This window comes from Lactuca serriola, chromosome 8 (genome assembly GCF_051521515.1).
Source record: "Lactuca serriola cultivar US96UC23 chromosome 8, Lser_US96UC23_V15, whole genome shotgun sequence".
Lineage (NCBI taxonomy): Eukaryota > Viridiplantae > Streptophyta > Magnoliopsida > Asterales > Asteraceae > Lactuca > Lactuca serriola.
This window is the reverse complement of record NC_136415.1, coordinates 308,322,065-308,341,467: the sequence shown is the minus strand read 5'-3', so window position 1 is coordinate 308,341,467 and position 19,403 is coordinate 308,322,065.

The following is a 19,403-nucleotide window of genomic DNA, read 5'->3' as shown; positions in this document are numbered from 1 at the left end:
GTGGTACAAAATCTCATAGTCATAGTCCATTACCTTATCTTACCACCTCCGTTGCCGCATATTCAAGTTCGGCTGATCCATTGAATACTTTAAACTTTTGTGATCGGTATAGATGTTGCATTGGACCCTCTACAAATAGTGCCTCCAAATATTGAGGGCAAAGAGCACTGTCCCCAATTCCAAATCGTGTGTGGGATAATTCGCCTAATGTAACACCCCTAAACCGTGAAAACAAACGACGGAAACGTCCGAGGGTGGATGACGTCATGCGTAGTAAGACAACAATTGGATCGTAGTAATCAAAGTAAACACAACCATTACATTATAATATGAACATTTACATCTATTTGAAAACATTGTTTATATACAGCAAAAAGAGACAAAAGTAAGAGACGAGACTCCAAAATGCTCCGTCTTCTCCAAAAACTGACATGAGTACCTGTCTATTGTAGTCCTGAGAATACAAGCGGTTTTGAAAGCGTATCAGCATAAAGATGGTGAGTTCATAAGAATGTTTTTGTAATGAAAACTAGTAACTGAATTTGTATAAATGATTTATTTTCATTATATGTAAGATATTTTTTGTATCAAAACCCTGGTTACCACTAGTATGTGAAATGTATTCTGTTTGATAACCCTGGTTACCACCAGTATGTAAAGTATTTCGTTTGAAAACCCTGGCTACCACCAGTATGTAAAGTATTCTGTTTCAAGACCCTGGCTACCACCAGTATGTAAAGTATGAGGTTTAGGTTAGGAAAATCCCTTATTTTCCCTGGTATACATATGTTTGTTGCTTTAATAGTTCTGAAACTGAAAGGCATAAGTATCACACTTATATTATTAAAGCAATTTTTCATGGAAGGTATGTTATTACGTAAATATGTCGTACGATTGGCGAGTTTTATAACCATACTTAAACTTGATACGACGTGCAACAGACGCCGATACCCTTTATGACGTATAGATCTATACACAAAAGCCAACCTTTCCCTCCAAGAAATTCTAGTTCGTAAGGGTAGTCCTCCAATTAGGTAATGTTGTAAGAGCCCAAGGACGTGTCTCCCAATTAAGTTGACGACTTTACGAGTAATAATATATAAGTTTACTGTTCTTTCGTATGTAAAATCGATGTATGTTTTGTAGAGTAAAAATAATTATACTAAAATAATTATTTACTGTTGTACTCTTGTAGTAATGTGTGTGTTATAAACTAAATCTATAATAGTTTATATATTCAACCATGTAAGTAGTTAGCTTTTGTAACACTGGTAATGAAATCCCCAAACTATACCCTTAATAGCATGACTGTAATGATAAGTTCGTGAAATGTTTGGAAAATTGTGCAATTAAATTTTGAAAACGTCCCTTATGCTCTGCTTACTACAAAAGGGATTAAGTATCTAAATTCTTTCTAAAAATCATTGATTTATATAAATTGCATAAGTTTGACTTGTTCAAAACTTTTTTGTTTGGCTTGTATTCCCCCCTAAAAACGTTTAAAAATCGTAAAAGCGTAGGGGGTATGACCTCACAGTTTGTTGGATGCAAAGGATTGAACTGGAGGATCCTCGAGTCCATGTACGTGGCACTTAACAGAATCCTAATATCACTAAATACATATATGTATCTAAATTAGCGATTTTGTTAGATAAAGTGTTAGAAAAACACTCGTTTTCGGTTAAGGAATGTTACCGGGACTTGGTTAAATTGAGGAAACAGAATTTTAACCACTTAAGGGCTATTTACAGCCGTGAATGAGGGTTTATGAACGTGAACTTGGTTTGCGGATGTGAATAGGGTTTACGGCCTTGAACTGTCCTTTGAAGGGTTTATAGCCTTTGAAGATTTGAAGGGTTTACGGCCATAAACTGAAGAACAAGGGTGCTTGCTTTCGACGAAAATGTGTTCCAGATGCTCCCAAACGACCCCAGATGACGATTTTTGGTGTTTTTCGGAAGAAATGAGGGTTTATATGTGTTTACGGTCAAGAGAGTTAGAGAGAGAAAGAGAGTGTTTTCGGCTAAGAAGGTTCAAATGAAGGTGGGGGTCCTGTATTTATAGGTTGGACGGTATGGTCGGTGGTGGGGTCCATGTGGCACTGACTGCAAACGGGTTTATGACCATACACGAGTTTACGGCCGTAAACTCATCCTGGTCGTGAACATGGTTTTTTGGAGAAAAATTCGAGTTTTCGCATGATTTCCAGTTCCCGACACATATAGAATACTAACTATAACATTATTTGATTTTCTAACCTAAGAAGTTTGACAGAAAATTCAAAAAAATACAAATTTTATTAACGGAAATTGGTTAGAAATAACGGACGAAATTTCAAGTTGTCATATCATCCACCCGATAGTGGGAATTTCGTCCCGAAATTCGATCATAGAATACAAATCATGGATTAGGATAGAGATGCGGATATTTCTGTTTCATCTGATATCCGCGCTCCGAAGTGAATTCAGGTCCCCACTTGGCATTCCAGCGAACGTCACTATTGGGATGCGAATTTGTTTCGTTTGTCTGATCTTTCGGTACAGGATTTCAACTGGTTCTTCCACGAAGTTAAGGTTATTGTTGATTTCAATCTAATCGAGAGGGATCATAAGGGTCTCGTCGGATAAACACTTTTTAAGATTCGGGACGTGGAAGACGGGATGGATGTTGCTAAGCTCTTGAGGCAGACAAAGTTTGTAGGCTACGGGACCGATCCTAGCGAGGATCTCGAAGGCTCCTATGTATCTCGGGTTCAACTTTCCACGCTTTCTAAAGCGTATTATGCCCTTCCATGGTGAGACCATCAGCAGAACACTCTCTCCAACCCAGAACTCCAAAGGTTTTCGTCTCTTATCGACATAGCTCTTTTGTCTATCTCATGAGGCTTTCAGTCGTTCTCGGATTTGTATAATCTTTTCAGTGGTTTCACGGATAATCTCTGGGCCTGTGAGAGTGCTGTCAGGGACTTGCCCCTTGGCTAGCTATGTGTCACCCACCTCGGTCCAGCATAGAGGGGATCTACACATGCGGCCATAAAGGGCTTGAAAAGGCGCGGCCTTGATGCTGGTATGATAACTGTTGTTGTAGGAGAACTCAACCAAGGGAAAACGGGTGTCCCATGACTTATCGAAGTCTATGGCACATGCTCTCAGCATGTCTTCCGAGGTCTGGATGGTTCTCTTACTCTACCCATCTGTTTGAGGATGGTAAGTTGTACTCATGTCCAACTTAGTTCCAAGAGCTTTCTATAGGGACTGCCAAAATCTCGAGGTGAACCTGCTATCTCGATTGGAGATAAAGGACACAGGCACACCGTGCAGTCGAACTATTTCTTGAATGTAGATTCGCGTGAGCTTTTCCATCTTGAACGTTTCTTTTATTGGTAGAAAGTGAGCGAAAATCGGTCGACTATTACCTAGATGGTGTCGTACCCACTCGGAGATTTGGGTAATTTAGAGATAAAATCCATAGTAATCCTCTCCCACTTCCATTCAGGTAATTCTTGCTGCAGAAGCAAACCTGAGGGCTTCTTGTATTCAACCTTCACCTTGCCACAAGTCAGACACTTGCCCATGAAGGTAGCGATCTCCGCTTTCATGTTTGAGACGTTTTCTTGAGATCGAGGTAAATCTTATCCGAACCTGGGTGAACTGAGTACCTAGTCTTGTGAGCTTCGTTCATGACAACCTCCCTGTAAACACCAAACTTTGGGGTCCTGATCTGGTCCATGAAATAATAGACTCCGTCTCTCTTGATCTCTAGGTTATTTTCCATTCCTCTCAAGGCTTCACCCAGCAAGTTCACTGGTTTCAAAGCTTCAAACTGAGCCTCTCTAATTTACACAGATAAATGGGAATGGATGGTCATCGTTAGTGCCTTCACTCTATGACCTGAGTACTCCTTCTGGCTGAGGGCATCCGCCACCATATTGGCCTTGTCGGGATGGTAGCGTATTTCACACTCGTAATCGCTAAGCAGGTCTAACCATCGTTGTTGTCTCATGTTCAGCTCCTTCTGGTCGAAGATGTGTTGCAGGCTTTTATGGTCAGTGAAGATAGTGCACTTGGTTCCGTAGAGATAATGTCTCCGTACCTTTAATGCGAAGACCACTACTCCCAACTCTAAATCGTGAGTTGTGTAGTTGACTTCGTGTGCTTTCAGCTGTCTTGAGGCATAGGCGATAACCTTTCCCCGTTGCATGAGCAGACAGCCCAAGCCCTAATTGGATGCATCACAGAAGACAACGAAATCCTCTGTCCCTTTTGGCAGAGACAGGATAGGTGCGCTGCATAGGGCCTGCTTCAATGTTTGGAACGCGGTGTCTTGCTTTTCACTCCAACAAAAGGGTACACCTTTCTGAGTCAAAGTGGTTAGGCGTTTGGCAATCCTAGAGAAATTTTGGATAAACCTGCAATAATAATCAGCGAGGCCCAAGGATTGACGGATTTCCATGGGCATCTTCGATGCAGACCAATTCTCAATCGCCTTGATCTTGGAAGGGTCCACATGTACGCCTTCCTTGCTTACCATGTGACCTAAGAAAGTTACTTTTCGAATCCAGAATTCTCACTTAGAGAATTTCGCAAACAGTTTCTCCGTTCTTAGAGTTTCCAGCACCAGCCTCAAGTGATGTCTGTGATCTTCTTCGCTTCTGTAACAGACAAGAATATCATCAATGAACACTATTACAAACTTGTCCAAGAAAGGACGGCACACCTGATTCATCAGGTCCATAAATACCATCGGTACGCTGGTTAGACCGAAGGTCATTACTACCAACTCGTAGTGACCATACCGAGTCCGAAATGCTTTCTTAGGAACATCACTCGCATGGACTCGTAGCTGATAATACCCTGATCTTAGGTCTATTTTAGAGAAGTAGCTGGCTCCTTGAAGTTTGTCGAAAAGGTCTTCGATCCGAGGAAGAGGATAACGGTTTTTGACGGTGAGCTTGTTCAGTTCGTGATAGTCAATGCACATCCGAAAATATCCATCCTTCTTTTTCATGAATAAAATCGGGGCTCCCCAGGGCGAGGAACTCGGTCTGATGAATCCTTTATTGATGAGCTCATTGAGCTGGCTGGATAATTCTTGCATTTCTGTTGGCGCTAAGCGGTACGGGGATTTAGCTACGGGGATAGCTCCGGGGATTAAGTCGATTCGGAACTGGACTTGGCGTTTAGGAGGAATTCCCGGAAGCTCTTCAGGAAAGACATTACAAAAGTTGCAGAATTCGGGGATGCTCTCAAGGTCCTTAACTTCCTATTTTTTTGGTAACAACATAGGCTAGGAATGCATGGCACTCCTTTCACGGAAATTTTTGGGCTTTGATGAACGAAATGATACAGAGGTTCGAGCTAAGTTTATCACCATATATCATGAGGGTTTCACCAGAGGGAAGATTAAGATGAACCGCTTTTTCATAGCAAATGATATCAGCATGATTGGGGCTTAACCAATCCATGCTGATGATGACATCGAAACTCTTAATGGAAACAGGCATAAGGTTGATGGGAAAGGGATGGTCGTTTAAGGTAAGAGAATAGCCGATGAATTTGTCATTAGTTCTCTCTTTCTTTCCGTTAGCCATTTCGACGGTAAACATTTCAGTTAAAGGTTGAGGTTTATGTTTGAGAAAATGCTTGAATGCATGACTAACAAAACTTCTCTCTGCACCAGAATCAAAATGAATGCATGAATAAGAGTTGCCAAGGAGGAACGTACCCGAAACAATGGTAGGATCTGCAACTGCTTCCTCCTGACCCATTGCTAACACTCTCCCAGTGTTGCCAACTGTTGTTGCCTTGGGGCAATTTCTCTTGTAGTGCCCGACTTCTACACAACCATAACAGGCTTGACCCAAGCCTACTTTAGAAGCCTGGTTAGTGGGTTGGAATTGTGTCTTGTAGCCTCGAGCTGTGTGGCCCTTCTTACCATAGTTGTTGCAGAGCATTTCTTGGCATGGGCTAGGGTTATGATGGTAGTTACATTTGTCGCACGAGGAAGGGTACCAGCATATCTATTGGTAGGTGCTTGAGTGGTAGGAGCAGCGGCAGGAGTAGTAGCAGCGTGGACTGCCACTGTTTGCTATTTCTCTGAGGGCTCCTACGAAGGCTGACCCTTTTGCTACATCCAGAACTTTCTTTTCCTACCAATGACCTTTGTTGGTTCGGGAGCGGCTGTCACTTTATCAAGATCAACTCTGTGATCTATGAGAGACTACGCTAGGCATTTGGCATTGTCAAAAGTGGTTGGCCTAGCGGCCAAGACATTTCCTTGTGTTAGGGGCGTCAATCCCTAAATGTACCTTTCTATTTTTTTTTTGCTTTCCGGCGTGACCATTCACGGACAGAGGAGAGCCATATCACAGAATCTAACCGTGTCGGAGGCAATGTCGGAACCCTTCATCTTCAAGTTCCATAATTCGTGCTCTATTTTTTGCATCTCGCCCCTTGGGCAGTATTCAGCAAGCATTAGCTCTTTCAAGCTCTCCCAACCCATGGCATTTGCTACTGGCAGGGTTAGGCATTTGACTCGACCATTCCATCACGTCAATGCTTTGTTGGTGAAAGTGCAAGCGGCGAATTTCACTTTGTTGGCTTCGGAACAAGAACAAATTCCGAAGATGGATTCGATCTTCTCGAACCATCGAGTTAGAGGAATAACACCTCCATTGTCATTGAAGGATGTGGGTTTTGCGTTCATGAAGTCTTTATAGGAGCACTCCTTTTGGTGTCCTTGGCTTCCATCAAGATTGAGGGGTTGGGCACCACTTCCCGACCTACTAGAGCCACCCGGATTTATCTGTGACATCGCTGCAGCCACAATGGCAGTAACAGCTGCCTGAAACATGGCAGGATCGAACTGAGGAGGTGACGGTGACAGATCTGATGAGGAATTGTTGCTCTTTTTGCTGGGTCTTTTCTCTGGGGGCATCTTGTTCTAAAAATGATCAGGAAGAAGAGGATGGTAAGTCCTCCAGATTTGAATCAAGAGATATGAAGCAAGATATATCTCAGCCTGATAGACAGAGTGTTCTACTAAGCGATAAACAAGGAAAAGCTACTAATGCAAGTAAATTATCGCTAAAAGGAACGAGTAGCAACATTTGGAAGCGAATCTCTGCAATGTATTTGACTCTAGTAAAAATACCTATATAGTATTTTAAGTAGCATAGTTTTGTTCTATTGATGTCTCGTGGTATGAATACTTTGGTATGTTTTAGGCCTGCTGCAACACCACAATCACTCCCAGACACATGTTGGTCATGTCTCGAATAAATATAGTTGATCAGGCTATATTGATCCTAAACATGATTACATAAGTGTCCAGGTGTAACCACATTGTCCACTATCCAAATACTTTTTTTTTCTACTCATGATATAGTTTCTGGTACGTAAGTATACTTGTATACTTTTTGTAAAATACTTATATTTCAAAGTATACATTTAGTTTAGAGTGCTTCGGCCCCTTAGTGTTTATAGTTGTATACCATGTAAGGTTTGTTATACTTAGTTCACTATAAACAAGAGCTCTGATACCAATCTTTCACACCCCCGAACTGTAAAAACAAACGTCGGAAACATCCAGGGGTGGACGATGTCATGCGTACTATCACAACAATTGCATCATAGTAATCAAAGTAAACAAAACCATTACATTATAATATGAACATTTACATCTGTTTAAAAACATAGTTTATATACACCAAAAAGAGACAAAAGTAAAAGACGAGACTCCAAAATGCTCCGTTTTCTCCAAAAGCTGACATGGGTACCTGTCTACTATTGTCCTGAGACTACAAGCGGTTTTGAAAGCGTATCAGGATAAAGCTGGTGAGTTCATAAGAATGTTTTTGTAATTAAAACTAGTCACTGAATTGGTATAAATGATTTATTTTCATTATACGTAAAATATTGTTTGTATCAAAACCCTGGTGGTTACCACCAGTATGTGAAATGTATTCTATTTGAAAACCCTGGCTACCACCAGTATGTAAAGTATTCTGTTTGAAAACCCTGGCTTCCATCAGTATGTAAAGTATTCCGTTTTAAAACCCTGGCTACCACCAGTATGTAAAGTATGAGGTTTAGGCTGGGAAAATCTCTTATTTTCCCTGGTATACGTGTGTTTCTTGCTTTAATAGTTCTGAAACTGAAAGGAATAAGTATCACACTTATGTTATTAAAAAATTGTTCATGGAAGGAAGGTATATTATTACGTAAATATGTCGCATGATTGGCGAGTTTTATGACCATACTTAAACTTGATACGACGTGAAATGGACGCCGATATCCTTTATGACATTTGTCACCTGTAGACCTGTCGGTCCGACTGTACCTTCTTTTCAGGTGCGGGATAGTCAGTCCTATACAGATCTATACACCAAAGCCACGCTTTCCTTCCAGGAAATTCTGGTTCATAAGGGTAGTCCTCCAATTAGGTAATGTTGTAAGAGCCCAAGGACGTGTCTCCCAATTAAGTTGACGACTTTACGAGTAATAATATATAAGTTTACTGTTCTTTCGTATGTAAAATCGATGTATGTTTTGTAGAGTAAAAATAATTATGCTAAAATAATTATTTACTGTTGTACTCTTGTAGGAATGCGTGTGTTATAAACTAAATCTATTATAGTTTATATATTCAACCATGTAAGTAGTTAGCCTTTGTAGCACTGGTAATGAAATCCCCAAACTATACCCTTAATACCTTGACTGTAATGATAAGTTCGTGAAATGTTTGGAAAACTATGAAATTATATTTAGAAAATATCCCTTATGCTCTACATACTACAAAAGGGATTAAGTATCTAAATGCTCTTTGAAAATCATTGATTTGTATAAATTGCATACGTTTGACTTGTTGAAAACTTTTGTGTTTGGCTTGTATCCCCCCCTGAAAACGTTGAAAAATCGTAAAAGAGTAGGAGGTATGAACTCATAGTTTGTTGGATGCAAAGTATTGAACTGAAGGATCCTCTAGTCAATGTACGTGGCACTTAACAGAATCCTAATATCAATAAATACATATATGTATCTAAATTAGCGATTTTTCTAGATAAAGTGTTCAAAAAACACTCGTTTTCGGTTAAGGAATGGTACCGGGACTTGGTTAAATCGAGGAAACATAATTTTAACTACTTAAGGGTTGTTTACAGCCGTGAATGAGGGTTTATGAACGTGAACTTGGTTTGCGGATGTGAACTGTCCTTTGAAGGGTTTATAGCCTTTGAAGATTTGAAGTGTTTACGTCCGTAAACTCAAGAACAAGGGTGCATGATTTCGGCGAAATTGTGTTCCAGATGCTCCCAAATGGCCCCAAATGACGATTTTTAGTGTTTTTCGGAAGAAAGGAGGGGTTTTATGCGTTCACGGTCAAGAGAGTTAGAGAGAGAAAGAGAGTGTTTTTGGCCAAGAAGGTTCAAATGAAGGTGGGGGTCCTGTATTTATAGGCTGGAGGGTATAGTCGGTGGTGGGGTCCACCTAGCACTGACCGCAAACGTGTTTACGACCATACACGAGTTTACAGCCGTAAACTCATCCTGGCCTTGAACATGGTGTTTTTCAAGAAAAATTCGAGTTTTCACGTGATTTCCGGTTTTTGACACGTATAGAATACTAATTATAACATTAGTTGATTTTCGAACCCAAGAAGTTTGACGGAAAATTCAATAAAATACAAATTTTATTAACAGAGATTGGTTAGAAATTACGCACGAAATTTCGGGTTGTCACACCTAACAAATCTTCAACTTCCTCGAGGCATAAGCTATCACATGCCCTCTCTGCATAAGGATAACTCCCAATCCTGAAATAGAAGCGTAGCAATAAACCACAAAATCATCCAATCCCTGGGGTAACGACAAAATTGGGGCCTCACATAACCTCTTTCTCAATGTCTTAAAAGCCAACTACTAATCGGAACCACACTGAAGTTTTGGAGAAGTCCTGAATAAATCTCCGATAATACCCTGCAAGACCCAAGAAACTCTGAATCTTAGATGCGTTTTTCGGGACCTCCCAACACATCACAACCTCGATCTTGACCGGGTCCACCAAGATACCTCCCTAGTTGATGATGTGCCCTAAAAACCGCACCTCACGCAGCCAAAACTTGCATTTGGAGAATTTTGCATATGGCCTTTCTGTTGGATTAGTGTCTAAGTCCATAACTGTTTTGGTATGTACTTGACCCGATTATGAGCATGGTCCTTTTGGGTTGCCTTCACTATAGCAATATGTAGGATGATTTAAGGAGAGAAAGGTTTAAATATGATTTATTAATATATTATGAGAATAATATATTAGAGGAGAAATCATATTGTTTAATTAATATTAGTCAAGAATTAATTGTTAATTAATTTTATGGCTAAAAGAGATTAATTAAACTTAGGGGACTGAAGTTGTAATTATAAGATAATTATAATTGGGCTATGGATCACCTAATAATATATAGGTTGGACGAATTCTATGGGAAGCCCATTAGAAATCGTCCAAGGGATATGTTTAAGGAGTCCATGGGCTGCTTAGGGCCTAAGCAGTCAAATTAGGGTTTCCTAGTTGTAAACCCTAATAGCCTACATGTATAAAAGGGACCCTTAAGCCCCAAAAACGTGGACAACACTTCCATTAGGGTTTCCAGCCGTTTTTGGTGCCTCCCCTCTCTTCTCCTCTTCATCCAAGTTGCATATGGTGTTTGTGACTCCATTAGAGGTACTACACTTGTGGTACTTGCTTTCAAGAGCTAAGGAAATTCAAGGAACTAGTTGTTATTGCTATATAACAACAAAAGGTATGTATTCTAGCTTTATATATGAATTTCGAAAATTATAGTAGCATGCCAGGTTTCTTTTTGTGTTCATAAAGCTGTATAACTAATAGTGAAAACATAGATCCAATACTAGGGTTGCATGCACACATAGGATTGTTTGTATTAAATCCATCAGTGGTATCAGAGCCATTGGTTTTTGTTTTCAATTAGCTTTTATTCAAATTTATGAACTTGACATATTAGGGTTTATGGCTAATGAACCCTAAAGGCTAGGTATTTTTCGCAATTAGGGTTGCTAAACCCTAGATGGCGATTTTTGCTAGGGTTTCCCAAATCCTTTCCTTAGCCTCCAAGATTTTGAAATCTAGGGTTTTCCAACCCTTGGATTTCGAAATTACCTCCTTCCCAAGGTTAGATCCTAAATTTTAGGGATTTGGATAATCCGATATCTTGTAATTATCTTTTAATTGTTAAATATGGTAATTAAGATCTTGAATTATCCCATCCCTTATTTTCGAGATTTAGAGAGGGATTCAAGGGATTTGGATATCTTAGATGTATAATTGGTAATTATCCTCATGATCTAGATAATCCCTTGTGATTTAATAATTTAAATTAATTGTTTAATTTATGGTAATTATTAAATCAACAGTTTTAATATTTAAAATTTTAATTTAAATGTCTCAAATTCAAAATTTTAAGTGAGATTAAAACCTAATTGTTTTGAAGAGTTTCAAAACTTGCCCTCAAGTTTTGGAATTTAAATTGTTGATTAAAAGTTAATTTTGAAAGTCTAAAATCCAAAACCCTGATTTTGAAAAGTTCAAATTAAACCCTTATGGTTTTATTAAATTAATTAAGTGTATAATTAAAAGAGAGTTAATAAATCCATAATGATTTTGGTTAATTAAAAGTATAATATAAACCACCTAGTATTTTAAAAGTGTAAAATACACCCTATACTATATATGACATTAAAAGTCTAATATTATATATGTATGAGTAAACAGTCAGTCTTACCGTTACTAGGCCTCATTCACGAAGCTGGTCTATAAGGGGTGTTTAAGGAAATTGCCTATAAAATGGCGATTGAATGGGTATCCACTCTTACCCACCGCACTCTTGACTAGTGGAGGGTCGTTAGCCGAACGGGTAGGAGAGGACAGAAACCTTCCATTATAAGTATAATGAAGTACAAAGTAACTAAATGCCGTTTTTTTTTTTCAAATTCCCAAATCATAGTTACTTTAGGCAAAATGTGAAATTGTATGCTAACCCATGGAATTACACTTTGTACCCTTGTCAAACGTTAGTGGAGCGTGTGTGGTTAACCGGCACACTAATTTGGGGATGACATTGGTAGCGAAGGGTGACTCGATGTTTGTCATAGATCAATGGAGCGTGTGTGGCTAACCGGCACATTGATTAGGTGATTGTAGCATTGGGTGCACCACGTGATTCGTATGGTTATTCACACCTTGTTTGTGATCCTCGGCATCCCAGTCACGAATAGTAGGGCAGAATCGAGATTAAACATGCCATTGAAAAGTTCAATGAATCTCAAAAGATCTAGGAGTTTCAATTCATTTAAAACTTAATCTTACTTTTCGTTTTTCATGGTGGAAATTGGTAAATCGTCATTTACCTACCTTCAAATATTCTGCAACTAGATTACGGCATCCCTCTTCTAGGTTGTAGAGTATTGTGTTGGATCCTAGCTTGGTGTTTCATTTGGGTGTTACATCAAGAATTCTAATCAACATAACTTGAATTTTCTCCCGTTTTGTAGATGTCTGAATCTTACAATGGTCTTCCCAAATCCTTTGGAACAAGCTTTCCAAATGAAGATGACGTTCCGAGATACGATCAAGGAAATGAGAGTCATGCTTCACTTCCTCCACCTCCTCCAATTGTTCTCCCTGACCCACAAGTTCAAAGGCTTGAAAAGTTCAAGCTCACTCAAGCCCTTTTGGCGAGTAAACACGAAGATGGGAAACCTGTGTGTGCACACGTCTTAGAGATGAAGTCACACATTGATAGGTTAAGCATGTTGGGTGTCAAGATTTCAAGCGAGTTGGCTGCTGACTGGGTTCTTCAGTCACTTCCTGAATCATATAGTGAGTTCGTTAGAGAGTACTATATGATGGATCACGACATGACCCTTATTGATCTCACCTATTTGCTTATAGCTGCTGAATCAGCAATGATTTGGCGTGCTAATCAAGCAAACTTGTCTGGTGAATCAAACTCCCAAACTTCAATGGACACTGGCAACATTGGAAGTGCAGAAAGAACTAAGTCTGTGATTGTCCGATGTGTTGTGCCAAAGGAGTCCATTTGCTTTTATTGCCAAGAGAAGGGGCATTGGAGACGAAGCTGCCCTAACTACCTGAGAGATCTAAGAGATGGGAGAGTCAAGACGTTTGGCTCTACTTCAGGTAAAATCCATTATCTAACTCTTTTAAGTTCCTATTCTAGATTCTTAATACATGATGTGATAAGATTGCATTTTGATGTTTTGTAGGATCGAAGAAAAGAGAGGAAGCTTAAGGGAAGAAGTGAGCTGAATCTGATCGTGAAGAAATGGATTTCGATCGCATCTTGAAGATTGGATTCTACTTGGAGTTAGAATAGATTGTTAAGAAATATGTAATAACATAGTTTTTCAATTGAGTTGGATTGTAAGGACAAAATTTTTTCCGCAATAAAATGAATTTTGACTTTATCTTATTTATTTATCCTTGCAATGGCATGTATGAAAGAATTGATGTTTGAATGTTTCTATTATTAGCAATAATGGATTTGATTCTTAATTGTGTTATTTGTGGAAATGTCAAAAATTTTACCAAATAGGGAGAGTTTCTCATCACCCAAGTTTCAATTGGACAGAAACTTGGAATCATGCAATGTGCATTGTATGATGAATGAAAAACTTTCACATTTGGGAACCTTAGACTAATTCTTTGGCAAAGTGTCAATTGAAGGACTAGGAGATCGAGTACACTAGGTCGTACGTTGATCAAGTCTACCACAAGAGTGACAAAGATATTCGTCATGATTTACTAAAGTTTAGTAAATATGGTTATACTTATAAGATTAAGTATAATTCTAAGTTGATTGAAAGAGTTTCAATGAATAGTAGAACGAATAAAGAAGAATCAAGTAGGCAGAAAGATAAAAGTTTCTCTATTCTAAGAAGAAGGGAGAGTACCTTTTATTGTGTTTTATGATAAGTCTTTATGATTAAGAACCATGTCTCAATTGATCCTCTAAGTGAGTTTTAGTGCGATTGCATGTCTAAGAAGAGGAATTGAGAATTGTAGAAATGGTTAAATCAAAGAGTCAATCATACTTCGTTCCAATATCAAGTCTTAGAGTCAAGATTGTGACATTGAGTGAAAAGTCTTAAGTAGGTTTATAACACTCATCAAATGTGGAATTTGGAAAAGTTTTCTTATTCTTGCACATTTGAAATTGGTAAGTTGTGCTGTCTTGGATAAGACAAAGACCAACTAGGACCAATTGTGTGAAGTGTTTTGTCTTGATAAATGCTTCACTAACTATTGAATATTTGTTTGTCAAGAAATGTTTCTTGACAAGAGAATCTTATATGTCAAGAATTTAGTGGGAGTCTTAATGGTCTTGAAAAGGTTTCAAGAACAAATCAAGAATAAACCTTATCGATCATCACTAGCACACGACTTGAGGTTTACAACCTATCGTGCTGACATTGTTTTGTTTCTGTGCCATTCCAATTGAGTTAATTGTGTATATGAGTTCTATGAGTTCTCATGGAAAGTAAATTGATATGTAAGGACAAGTTACTAAACTACTTGGAAGGCGTGGTGGGCACTCGTGTTACCATAGGGCAAGAAATCAAGATTAAGAAAGTTCAGTCCATATGAGTTTGGATTTGTCGCAAACCTTGTTTTTGGCAAATTCACATGGATAGGAACTCATACACCATAAAATCTAAGTGTCATAAGATTCCCTCCTTCATGAAAATGACTGTGAGGAAATGCTTTCACTAAGAGAGATTTTAAGAAGATAGCAATTGTGAAAATTGTATTCTCAAATTCGATTATGGTTACGGCATCCCTTTCCATAGTTCGAATTGTGAGATTTGGCAATTAGTTTCAACATTTGGAACTTAGTAACATAAGTTATGAATTGTTTAAACACACATATGAGCTATCTAAGGCAAAGGTGTATAAGGTTAAGAAGCTTAGATAAAGGCTTATCGAAGCATCTGGTATTATAAATATGGATTTCAGAGATTCAATAGGCATTGTTTTCTGAAAGTTCATTTGTTTTCTGAATACATGTCAAAGCTAGTGGGAGCATAAATGTTATGCTTATATGATAATCATCATGATAGTGGGAGCATAAGTGTTATGCTTGTATGATTGTGATGGCGAGTATTGCAAGTTAGCAATATTAATTATAGAAAAACAAAGATTCCATTTGCAAAGTTGCATGGGTTGAAAAGTTGTTTTGCTATAATTAAGGGAGAGAATATTATACTTCGTTTCAAAATCTAAAGCTTAGATTAAGAAATTTTAATATCTTCAGTCAAAGGATACATTGTGTGTTCTCAAATTTCGATTATGATTACGGCATCCCTCTTCATAGTTCGAATTGTGAGAACATGACACATAAAATATTATGACAAAAGATTGGTAAAGTATCATATCTTTATGTAAGACATTATGCATCGTGTCCCATACGCTTCGGGTATAGGATCGATTGTAAATGCTATAGTATTTTACCATTCTAAAATTTTCCAAATGTCTAGCGCATTAAGAGGGAAAAAGGAATAGAATTGGTTTTGACTGAAAGAATTTAACAACTATCAAATGATGATCCAAGTGAGGATTGATCGCTTGTAAGTAGTTGAAAGTATGGTATTGGATGGACCATATCGACATTATTATGAATAGATAAGATTCTATTAAGAATGAGTTGTCATATGGAAAATGTGGAAATGTTTCCATATTGGGAGTTGGATATTGAGAGTCTATGCCTAGATTAGAAACTTTTATGCAAGAAGGATGTTCAAAGGAATGTACTTTGAATGTGAGACTTCACATCTATGGAATTGTCTTGTAACAATTTCTAAGAAAGCACTTTGTAATTTCATTAGCCAAGTCATGGTGACTTTTGTGTTATGACTTTACCGAAGGATCATTGCATAAGATGTTAGAATCTAGCATATTCTAGTAGTGGCAAGAACCTTGTGTTCTTACACTAACGATGGGGATTAAGGAATTGTGAAATGAGAATCATTGGAAAAGTTTTCAATTGATCTATTTCACAAAGCATGGACCATAGGAAACAAAGTGTGCATGTTTAGAGCATGGGACAATTGTTGGTATAATTCAAGTAATGAGTTGATTATCCGAAACATTAAATGATAAATAATGAGTAATCAATATGGTGGATAAATAGAAGGGTTTTATTTACTCTCACAAGTTTGGGGCCATATAGGATTAAGTATTGTTGTCATGTTTCAATTTGCATGTTTTGACTTCCAGAATAACTAGGTTATTCAAACATCCACAGTTGGTCATACGTTGGGAGTAGGTATGAATAAAGACTGTCATGAATCTGTCTGTAGATTGTCTGAAGTGTTTAGACATGGCACAAGTTTGCTGCGGAGTTCATGAGTGCTTTGATAAGATTAGAGTATTGGATTAAACCCACGCTCACTTGGATCACTTCATGGTTTTATCACGAGTGATTAGTGAGACGATAATATTGTATATTCTTGAAACCGAGACGTGTGAGTTGTTATTTGTTGGTCAGTTACACATTGATAATAAGTAAACGCACCAGTAACTTGGTGTTATAAAACTTATTGTTGTGTGTGATTCGATCAGTAAATGCAAGCGAGCATTTGAGTCGAAGTTTATCCATTCCTTTTACCCAAAGTAGGATAAAAGCGATATCTATGGGCCTCTCGATGATTTAGTGATGACACCTAAGCGCTTGGCCAAGCCGGGACTAAGTTGATGTGTTCAATTGTAGTCTGTTGTCAGTCGTCATAAATCGGAAGTCGGGAAACAGTATAGAGAGAATGATTGAAATTCATGTCTTTTGTCTATACGATATCTTGAGAATGGAGGAATATATAATCCCTTATCTAGAGGACACGCTCTTTGATAAGATCAGAGTTGACAGCGGCTTTTGAAAGCTACGATTGCTGATCAGGTTCTGAAGTCATACGGAAAATAGTTATTAGACTTATCCAAGTGGGAGACTGTTGGATTAGTGTCTAAGTCCATAACTGTTTTGGTATGTACTTGACCCGATTATGAGCATGGTCCTTTTGGGTTGCCTTCACTATAGCAATATGTAGGATGATTTAAGGAGAGAAAGGTTTAAATATGATTTATTAATATATTATGAGAATAATATATTAGAGGAGAAATCATATTGTTTAATTAATATTAGTCAAGAATTAATTGTTAATTAATTTTATGGCTAAAAGAGATTAATTAAACTTAGGGGACTGAAGTTGTAATTATAAGATAATTATAATTGGGCTATGGATCACCTAATAATATATAGGTAGGACGAATTCTATGGGAAGCCCATTAGAAATCGTCCAAGGGATATGTTTAAGGAGTCCATGGGCTGCTTAGGGCCTAAGCAGTCAAATTAGGGTTTCCTAGTTGTAAACCCTAATAGCCTACATGTATAAAAGGGACCCTTAAGCCCCAAAAACGTGGACAACACTTCCATTAGGGTTTCCAGCCGTTTTTGGTGCCTCCCCTCTCTTCTCCTCTTCATCCAAGTTGCATATGGTGTTTGTGACTCCATTAGAGGTACTACACTTGTGGTACTTGCTTTCAAGAGCTAAGGAAATTCAAGGAACTAGTTGTTATTGCTATATAACAACAAAAGGTATGTATTCTAGCTTTATATATGAATTTCGAAAATTATAGTAGCATGCCAGGTTTCTTTTTGTGTTCATAAAGCTGTATAACTAATAGTGAAAACATAGATCCAATACTAGGGTTGCATGCACACATAGGATTGTTTGTATTAAACCCATCACTTTCCCTCCTCAAGGTCTCCAACACCTCTCGAAAATGTTGATCATGCTGCTCCTTGGTCTTCGAGTAGACCAGAATATCATCAATGAAAACAATCACAAACTGATCCAACATCGGTCTGCAAACCCGACTAATGAGATCCATGAACGTTGTTGGTGCATTGGTGAGCGCGAAGGGCATCACCACGAACTCGTAAGGACCATAACAAGTTATAAAGGTCGTTTTTTGCATGTCCTCATTCTTAATCCTCATCTGATGGAATCATGACTGCATATCAATAATGGAATACAAGATGCACCCTGGAGTTGATCAAATAAATCGTCGATACTCGAAAGTGGGTAACTGTTATTTACCATTAGTTTGTTCAGTTCTCGATAGTCGATGCACATCCTGTGTGACCCGTCCTTTTTTTCAGGAACATGAATAGGATCGGTGATCCCTAAGGCACCTTGGCGATCGAAGCCGAACCAGGCACCAAATCTATCCAGAATCAGCTTGCCTCTCGGGAGCCACTCCCAACAACTCCTTAGGAAAAACATCAGGAAAGTCCCACATAATGGGTACCGCACTCAACTCTGTTGTGGCCACAACCCAAGAATCCAAAACATAAGCCAAAATACCATGAACAACCCTGCTAAAGAAACCTCCTAGCCCTTGTTGCTTAACAGAGAGCTGGCCCATGCGAAGCTCTCTCACCCAGAATGTCTAGTTCTCCCCCACTTGGGGTTCGAACTCTCACCTGCTGTCACTCACAATCAAGCACAACCCCATTGGGCCCCAACCAGTCCATTCCAATGATCACCTTCAATCCCCTCAATGGAATTAGTACAAAATTGATAGGGAACCTCTCACTCAACATATTCAGAACACATCCTCATAATACTCTTGTAGCGCTCACAGTACGATCATCCATAATCTCTACCTCCAATGGGGAGTCTAGTGTCCCTGGAGCATCTTGAAACTTCTTGTTGAGCGTAAGAGATACAAAAGATCGGGTAGCCCCCAAATTGAACAAAACATGAGCCAACAACCCATTGACCAAAAACGTCCCTATACAAGATCATAACAAATATAAGCATAAGAAGGAAATAATAAAAGATATAGTTAAGTCACATACCAGTAACTACATCCGACGTTGCACGTGCCTCATCAGTGGCCAGCTGAAACACTCTACTCTTAACTACAATAGCCTCCGCCTTGCCCTGGCGGCCATCGGTAATCCTCTAGGTGGTTGGCGGAGGCGCCACCACTGCTCCACCAGACAACCTCGAACAATCGGCCTTTTTATGGCCTATTTGGTTGCAGTGAAAACAAATCAAGCCCTCCTTAGGGCACTCCCAACTCATGTGGCATGACTAACCACACTTGTAGCATACCGAGCCTGCTACCTGACAGGATCCACTGTACGGCTTTCCTTACTTGGCACAATGGCTCCGACCTTGCTGGCCTCTTCTAGAAGTATCAGAGATCTTAGGATTCTTGGCCTGGCCTACTGTAGTCTGAACCTGCTCCGGCTTCCGCTTCTTCCGAAGCTCCAACTCGATTTCTCGTTCATGGGCCTTCTCAATCATG